The following is a 7,491-nucleotide window of genomic DNA, read 5'->3' on the forward strand; positions in this document are numbered from 1 at the left end:
TAGAACAGTAACATATTGTCATACGTCTTCCATACCTTACATTTCGCTCTTTTAATTTGTATTATGAAATACTACCAATTTGCTGACGTTTTAGCACTGGTTACCACTACACTGCCATTAATTAGTACTTCTCCACTCTAAAACCAGCACCACCCAGTGGCAGGACAGTGCAACTGCTGTTTTGGAGGAGCAAGGAAGCAGGGGCTTCTGGGTAAAATAAAATTGCATTTATATAAAACGAAGAAAACTTGTAAGGTGTGTGTCTAATCGGCTTTTCAGATGGTGTTGGAATCTTTACTTTTAAGTAGTAGTTTCACTTTGCTGTAGTGATATCTTAACCAAAATAAAGGATCTAATTATTAATTTTCAACTAATCACTTGACATTCAGATTCATATTCATATCGTTTATTCTTCATTTGAGTCTCGCAGTTGGTGTAGAACATAACATTAGCCGTATTTAATGTATTTCTATGACTTTGTGATCCAAAGTATGTATCCGTCTCTGTGGCGCAATCGGTTAGCGCGTTCGACTGTTAATCGAAAGGTTGGTGGTTCAAGTCCACCCAGGGACGAGCAATTTTTTTTTTTCCTAAAATGTCCGTGTGATCAATACAAATTAATTATCTATCGGTTCATTGGTTTATTTTGTGTGTTTTAAAGCAAAACTCAATAAATATCACTGTGTGGATTACCACATATCTCGATTTGTTTCCAACTTTATCATAGAATTTTCAAAGATTTCTCAGAGAATGATTCATGGATCTTAGTGAAAGAAATCAGGCACATTTAAGAGATTGATATTCGTGAGTTGTTTGCAATTTGGTGCCGATCTGAATAAAAATCTGGTTACAGTAAATGTAAATGTGGTTCCATAAGGTGACAGCTGCCTTGCTTTTGCCTTCAGAGAGCCGTTCATAGCGTCGATAATGTAGTTACTGTAACCGTGATTAAAAGTTATGTTCGTGGAATTCTTACTGGGGCCTCCTGACATTTTGCACCCAAGGCCACCGAATATGTTGCCTGTGCCACGGGCCGGCCCGGGTGGAGGCGCTGTGTTTTTATGAATGCGTGTGTGTATATGTGAGTGTGTTCTAACTCCTAATCATCAACTCTCTCACTTGCTCTCTCTCTCTCTCTTTCTCTCTCTCTCTCTTCTTTGCCTCCCAGCCCACCTCTTCTGGTAATGAGGTGAGGGTGGGGGAGCGGATCAGAACCCTTAGCGGAGTGGACCCTCTCCACTCTCAGTTGCAACTACACGTGGGTCAGGCCTCCCTCATTAGCCGCCATCACAGTGACATCACAGGTGAAAGATAGCTAAATCAAAAACACAAAGAGACCCGCCGAGTCTGGAATTAAAGAAAAGAAGAGAAAAAGCCACGCAGGTCTTTCTTAATCTATTTATGGGATTCTTGTGGAATTACAGGATGAGTTGGGTGTAGTGTGTTGGGGGGGGGGGGGTCAGATGGGGAAAATGAGAGGCTGAGTGGGGTGGAGGGCAGAATACAATTAAAAGGGAGGAGAGAGTCAAGGGGACTGACCCGGTGATAGGAGGAGGGGATAGGGGAGGAGGCGGGGGGGCAGTTCTGAGTGCACGTGCACCACATAATGAAAGGTTGAACTTTTTGTGGCCGGGGTGGCATACCAAATCAACTCACCCTGGGAGTGTCGAGCGAGACAGAGGGAGGAAACAGGGGAGAGAGGGGCGGACTGCAGCCTGAGAGAGAGAGAGAGAGAGAGAGAGAGAGAGAGAGAGAGAGAGAGAGAGAGAGAGAGATGGAGAGAGAGAGGAAGGAGAAATGGGAAACAACAGGCGACCCGAACGAGAAAGGGGAAGAGAGGCCGAGGCTTTAACGAGGGGCAAGGGAGGTGGAGAGGGACAGAACATGGGAGGGACAGAGGGATGTAGACCAACTCGCTGAATGAGTGGAGAGGAGGAGGAGGATGGAGAAGGAAGGGAGAGGGAGAGAGAGAGATAGAGATGGAGAGTGATAGGCCCCCGTTACGTGGCTGCCACGGGGCCCTGAGTGACAGAAATTAATAATTAGTGACAATGATTGACAGTGCTCCCTCCATCTGCGGCTCTCCGCCTTGCAACGCCTGCCTCCGCCAGCGACCGCGGGCACAATGAGCTCCAGAGGGATTGTGGGAGACGCGTTTGATTGACAACTGCCTCCTGGAGAGACAAAGAGGGGGGTGGAGGGGTGGGCAGAGGCAGAGGAGAGAGAGAGAGAGGAGGCGAGGAGGAATGGCGTGCGAGGGGAGGGATGGAGGGGAGAGGTGGGTGACAGGGGGCAAAGGGGGACTAAGAAGGAGGGGGGGGGGGGTTGGGGGGTCTAGGTAGATGGTCAGAGATTTGTCTCCCCCCCCCCCCTCCTCAGAGATCAGCTCCTCTCTGTCCTCCCCTCCATTACCAGCCCCACTTTCTCCATCACCTGGGGTTGCTCATCTTGCCACCACCAGCACCTCACACCAGTATACAGCACCATTATGCAAAAGTGACGGATTCACCACAGAAGGAAGGAGAGAGATAAATAAAGAGGGGGGTGGGGGTGGGGGGGGGATGAGAAAAGGGGCTTCAGACCGTGGGTTCCTGCGCTGAGGGGGAATAGCCTGTAAATAGCCATCAGCAGGGAATTTGTCTCTCTCTCCGTCCCTGTACTGCCTCTCTTCTCCTCTCTCCGTCCTCCGCTCCACTCTTCTCTCGCTCCGGCGTGACGCCTCTAGTCTCTCTCTCTCTCTCTCTCTCCTGTCAGCAGTGACACCACAAAGTGTCTCGGGTTTGATTGCTATGTGTCTTGTCTTTCTCCGGACGTGAGAGTGCATCTTTGCAGGAATAAGGCCTCTGACGATCACGACACTGTCATGTCTCTGTTGCACTTTTTTCTCCTCTCTGTCACATTTCGTTTTTTTTATTTTATCGCTGTTCATTTCTGTCTCTTCCACCCAGTTTTTCTTTCATTTTATCCTCTTTGATCCCCCCTTTTTCCCCCCCATGCTCTCTTCCCCTCTGGTGCACCCTCTCTTCATCCCTTTCCCCTTCCACGCCAGGCCTGTTTCAGCCTGCCGTGACATGGCCTGGGCTAATGTGCTCCAATACGGCTTAATCGCTGCACAGGTCTCTGAGGCTTACTGCTACACACTGTAACAAAGTACACTATTTACCTCAGGGCCACACAGAGAATGGGCTTTGCACCGAGCACAGCCAAATCCAGTGGGGAATCAGTTTCACATCACAACACATTATTGATTTCCCCCCCAAAACAGACATGTTTTTCATTGTCTGAGGCTGACTTCCTATCTGCCTGTCCCTTGCAGAGGGGGGGTGGGAGCTCAGGATTAAGGTCATGCCCTCGAGGTGAACACTGTAATGTGTCTTATTTCTACACCACAACTATCCATTTTAGGACTTTATGGTTATTGTGCTGTTGCAGCTCGCATCAGTCGTTTATTTGTATTTTTCCACTTACTAATGTAGGGCTGCGTATTGCAATTAGAAATGATTGCCATTAAATAATTAATCATGCATCACAAGTTTATTTTAATGCCTTTTATTATATAGTCAATAGAACACAAGTGACAAGAACAGAGGGGGAAGACGACAGACAACAGAGGTCAAGACTGGACTGGCAATTGAACCCCCCCCCCCCCCCCCCCCAGGCAAGCAGGGCACCTTACATCACGAGAGGTGCTGCGTTTAAATTGCTATTTGTTTCAATTAATAGATTAAAAACTATAACGATAATTATTTAATCAGCAAAGATTTAAAAACAGAATAAAATAAAACCTTTACATTTGAGAGGCAGGATGCAATCAGTGTTCGAAATATTTATTTACTTAATTACTTATACAATTATTACCTTTCAGATGATTTTCTGTTGATTTGATCAGAACTGAAGATTATGAGGAAGGCAAATGACCTTTGCTCTGCGGTATCTTTCCTGGATTATTGCCTTCGACGAAAAACATGCATCTACAATTCTCCTTTATCCATTGATATTCACAAAATGATTCACAGAAAACTAATTATGTTTAAAGCATGAATAGGTGCAGTTCATGTCCACCTTGTTTTTTAAACATTTGTTGAATGCAGGTAAATGTCCTTGAAAGACCGTCGTCATTTTATTTGCCTCCATTAATGGGCCACCTGACACGTGTAACTTTGCTGCAGCCTACTCTTTATACACACACACACACATATTAACACTCACACACACACACACACTAAACAGACGGCACAGAACACGTGGAATTGACAGCTGGTAACTGCAGGGTCCAGCAGGTGCAATGTGTGTGTGTATGCGTGTGTGTTTGGCCCCAGAGGGCCACTGACTCATGGCCGGAGAGGCAGGCAGAGGTGTGTGTGTGTGTGTGTGTGTCAGTGTGTGTGTTTGGAGTAATGGGGGGGCCGGGCTGACTGACTAGCCTGGAGTTGACTTCACTTCAGCTCCAGTGATGGATTGGAATTGGCCTGGACATGGGGCGATGTATTGCCTTTGGTCACTACCTTTGACTACCTTCATCACATCAATATCCCTCTCTCTCCTCTCTCCTCTTTAGTTTCTGTTATTCGTTTGTGTTCCTGTGGCCTTTTGCTGAACTTTGGAAGACTTCACTTTATTATGATAATCGGCCTGTTTAACTGCTCAAGGAATATCACGGAGAGACTGTTGTGATCCACCTCAATAGGATGGATCCAAATTATCTGGACTTGAACACACTCTCTTGAAACTCTTCATCCTTCTCTCCGACTCTATACCCCCTCTTTATTTCTCCCTCTCATCAGAACCGGCTTGTTTTCGGTCACTATGTCACTCGCCGGCGCCCCCTGGCTGCGGTGCCATCTTGAAAGGCGCCGCGGCACACACACCTGGCCCGCCGGCTGCCTCTTTGGTCTGCCTTACCTTTTGTCAGCACCATGTTAATGAAGGCCCTGTCAGTGTCCACAGCTCGCACACTGGGGTGCCTTTTAATGAGTTCCCTATTTGATCACCACAGACACCAAGCATGAACGATGCTCTTTTTTTTAATCCCTCATGTATGATGCTCCCTCGCTCACTCGCGTATGCATGCATGTTTACAGGAGTGCGTTTGTGTGAGGCTAAAGGGGAGGGTGACAAGAAGGGGGCCGGTCAGCTGATTAGGACTAGTTTCCAATAAAAGGGGGGAGGATAGTTGTCTTTAAAAAAAAAAAAAGCGGAAAGAAAAGAAAATTATTATTTTTATCCCCCCCCCTCCTCCCTCCCTCTCTTCCTCTGTACCCAAGTGAGTCGTGGCTCTCTCCCTTTTCAGGGGGAGATGAAAGCAGCCGGGCGCGGGGCTTCCGACAAAAAAAAGTGCCAAGCGATCACAAACAAACCTTCAGATGAATCACATCAAAGGCGCTGCCCCAATTGTTAGCCCTCTCGTATCTGCGGGAAATTGGCTCATTAAGGGCAAAAAAAATGACATTGTTTACATTAGCCGGGGCCCTGATTAGTGCCAGCCATGTTTGTTGTGTTGCCGTGCTGTCCGCTCACCAACAGACCACTTGAGCCGCGCTGCACAATCGCTCCTTTGAAGGCTTTCTTTGGCTGGAAAAAAAAAAAAAAAGGCGACAGAAAGAGTGAGGACAAACAAAAAACAGGGTAAAAACAGAGAGCGGAAAAAACACACTCGTACACGGACACACAAACACATACAATTGCTGTTCCAGACGCACACAAATGGACGTGACGGGTTCGTCTTTTCTCTCTCGGCCCCTCCGCTCTCCTCTGCTCATCGGCTTTTCTCTCTTTAGGACTAATTAGGTTGCTTGTGGAAATGGAGGCGATAGGAGAGGACAGTTGGGCCATTGATGAGTCTGTTTGTGCTGTAATTGCGCTGATAAAGAGGGTTGTGTTGTTCGGCCGGCAAAGAAAAGAAAAAGAAAGCGCTCGACAATGAAAGGGCCCCGGGGCTCTCCTCTGCGCCGATGGCTGCGTGTCGCTGAAAGGAACACCTTTTGTCGAGCAGAGCTTTTGTAAACGGAGATGATTTCTAATCTGTGGAAAGTGCCGCGTGTTTTAGACAGTGCGTGTGTGTGTGTGTGTGTGTGTGTGTGTGTGTTTGATCTGATAGATCGAAGGTGTAAGGGTCCTCCTACCTTCTCATGTCTCACTTGAACTCCCTTCTTTTTTTATTTACTCCTCTTCCTATCAATTCCCATTTTCTCACAGTTTAGAATCGGTGCTGAGATAAATAAGATGAGATATAAGGAGTAAAATTTAGTCTTAAACATTTCAGCAATGATGCAGAAAGACATCATATCATTAGTATTATTCTAAACATGTATAAATGCAGAGAATCATAGATAAACATTCCCCCTACAAATGAATCAGAGTAAAGTCATCAGTAGGGTCTTCTTAGGAGAGAACATTCTGATTCTATCCAGGACTTTTGGCAAACTTCCCTCCTCAAGTTCCCTCCATGAAACATTTGACCTATTAACATTCAGGGGGGAACATTTCATCTATCCCGGCTCGGCTCTGGCGGCGGTGAGGAAACGACAGCGCGTGACAAAACGGATGGGAGGAGGAGGAGGAAGAGAAAAAAAAAACTTGGGGAGTAAAACTTCCAGTTGTGGGTGAACAGGTCAAGTCGCTTCGCTAACGACAGCCACCGACCCCGCGCTTGCCCTGTGTTACCCTTCACCCCCCCCGCTGCTCCCCAGGCCACCTCACCTTTGCCCTGGGAGAGAGAGGGAGTCGGAGGTAGGAGTGGGGGAGGGATCGAGGGGAGGACGGAACAGGCCTCCCCCTCAACATAATGATAACCGCTGAGATCTGGCCAGTGTCCCCCACCGGCCCCTGGACACTCAGCCCGGTGGCCCCCAGGTCAGCTCAGCCCATTACAGCTCCTCTCTCCCCCTGAACTCTCTGACTCCACATTTACATACCCATACTTTTTCTCCTACTTTCTCTCTTTTTTTCTGGTTTGTTATACTTCCTCCATTTTTTTTTTCCTGCTACACCTCATTTTCTTTTTTCTGCCTCTCGCTGAACTCCTCCTGTTCTCCTCTTTGTCTTTTGCACACTCCAGGAAGTGTGTGTGTGTGCGTGAGTGCGTCCGTGCCTGTGTGTGTGTGTAATAATTATCATTTAGAATACTTGCAGATCTCCGAGGGAGGGAGCCCAAGTTGGCCAACGCAGATGCATTGTGGGAGCTGTTTGGTTTGTGTTTAGGTGCCCTTGGTGTGCTGTGCTCCGGAATCAGAATTTCCTTGACTTTTGACCGCCTCTGTCCCCGGGGGGAAAGCAGGGAGGGAGAGAAGGGCACCGACTAACTTCCATTTGTCGTTTAAGGACCCATATGGAAAATATAAATTGGTAGCAGCAGGAAAGGACTGAAACCATTGGCATTCAGGGCATCCGCCATTTGAATTCATGAGGTTGTGTTGTGTCTCTGCCCACCTCTCGATTGGAATATTTAAGAGTGTGTCACAGGAAGAAAGATGGATAGATAGAGCGTGTTTC

The 7,491-nt window shown here is 47.4% G+C and overlaps 1 non-coding gene across 1 annotated transcript; it reads left to right on the plus strand.

Moving 5' to 3' along the window:
• The first annotated feature begins 499 nt into the window (after positions 1-499).
• On the plus strand, positions 500-573 carry trnan-guu (transfer RNA asparagine (anticodon GUU)). The gene has a single exon. It is a non-coding gene; the product is annotated as a tRNA-Asn (tRNA).
• Positions 574-7,491: the final 6,918 nt, after the last annotated feature.

This window comes from Pleuronectes platessa, chromosome 10, assembly GCF_947347685.1.
Source record: "Pleuronectes platessa chromosome 10, fPlePla1.1, whole genome shotgun sequence".
Taxonomy (NCBI): domain Eukaryota; kingdom Metazoa; phylum Chordata; class Actinopteri; order Pleuronectiformes; family Pleuronectidae; genus Pleuronectes; species Pleuronectes platessa.